Source organism: Leptidea sinapis, chromosome 15 (assembly GCF_905404315.1).
Source record: "Leptidea sinapis chromosome 15, ilLepSina1.1, whole genome shotgun sequence".
In the NCBI taxonomy this organism is placed as follows: Eukaryota; Metazoa; Arthropoda; class Insecta; order Lepidoptera; family Pieridae; genus Leptidea; species Leptidea sinapis.
This window is the reverse complement of record NC_066279.1, coordinates 9,715,552-9,715,879: the sequence shown is the minus strand read 5'-3', so window position 1 is coordinate 9,715,879 and position 328 is coordinate 9,715,552.

Genomic DNA, 328 nt, shown 5'->3' with positions numbered 1-328 from the left:
TTGAACAATCATCACAAAAGCTTAATAATCTTACGATTGGATAAATTATTAAGTGCTCTTGCTTTAATACTGGAACCACACATGGTCAAACATTATAATAATAATTTAGGGTTATTATGTCTGTACATTTATAATAATAATAATATAACGTTTTCATTTCTTTACACTCACTGCAAATAACTTAAATTACGATATGATATTGTTGTTAATTGTAATAAAATTCAAAACCGGTTTTGTAGTGAAATCAAAAGGGGTGGACTTCTCACCTCAAGATTAGTTAAAATCACAGTAAATTATGTCTACTGTGTTAGAACTGTATCTTCGCGGT